Source organism: Trichechus manatus, unplaced genomic scaffold (assembly GCF_000243295.1).
Source record: "Trichechus manatus latirostris isolate Lorelei unplaced genomic scaffold, TriManLat1.0 scaffold00041, whole genome shotgun sequence".
Classification (NCBI taxonomy): domain Eukaryota; kingdom Metazoa; phylum Chordata; class Mammalia; order Sirenia; family Trichechidae; genus Trichechus; species Trichechus manatus.
Genome location: NW_004443977.1, coordinates 10036735 through 10037883, shown reverse-complemented (window position 1 = coordinate 10037883; position 1149 = coordinate 10036735).

The following is a 1149-nucleotide window of genomic DNA, read 5'->3' as shown; positions in this document are numbered from 1 at the left end:
GAGACAATGGGGGTGAAGCAGGCTTGGATGCTGTTGGACCAGAGCGAGGAGTCCCTGGTGGATGGAGTCAGTTCCTCCCTCTCCGCAGCTGGACTCAGGCTCTCCTCGCCTAGCCTTTCACCCACCCCTCACCCCACCAATCTCAACGTCGTCGTAACGTGCACGCGCATTCCACCTTCACCCGTCTCACCCGTCCTTCCAACTGTCCCTTGCCCCATCCTAACGTCCATCCCACCTTGTCTCATCTTCACCCCATCTCAACCTTCGTTCACCCCCTTTCACCCTCTTCCCACCTTCATTCCCTTCCTCACCTTTGCCCCCCCCCTTCCTATCCCACTGTCACTCTGACTCTCTCTCAACCTCACTCACAACCTAACCCCTTTCTCTAGATTCTCCATCGCTATGTTTCCTCTGGATCTGCCTCATTTGCAGAAGGGGTACCCTGATCCCCGCCCCGCGCCTGCCGCTCCCGGCGGTGGTTTGGGGTTGCACCCTGCTTCTCGCGGGTGGCGCGCGCCCTCTGCTGGTCGGACGAGCGTAAGCCAGGGCCAGGATGGGAAGGCACCGCGTGCGGAGTAGCGGCGCCTCAGGAACCTCCCCCCGACTGCGGACCGATCACCTCTGGGCAGTCAGGTTTCGGGAAGTCTGGGAAGTGGGTTAAGTGGGTCACTCTCCTGGCTGGGCCCTTTCCCTCACCACCTAGGGGGTCTTTTCCAAAACCGTTTCTGAAACCTGCTGGCAGGAAAACTGCCTTAAACGCTTTCGCTTAGACGGGAATAACAAGGGGGAAAGTGCCTGACTTGCCAGCCCGACTGGGGGCTGCAGACCGGGTAAGCCCCTTGCTCCCCACCACTCCCTTGTGGTCCTTGTATTTCTTTCCCAGGTGCATGCCTCCTGTTAAACCAAGGGTTTCTCGCCGGTAGGTGGGAGGCTACCCTGAGCCCTATGGGCAGGAATGGGAAGTGCAGGTGGAAGCTAGAACAGTTCCTGTCACGTGGGGGAGGGCCTGAGTACCCCTTCCCAAGGGGGCTGATGAATTCATCCAGGGAAAGATTCTTTTTTCCTTTTCCTTTTATTTTTTCTGGTTTTCCAAATAACACATACTCAGCATAGAAAATTTGGCAAGCACACACATAAGGTGTCCATTAA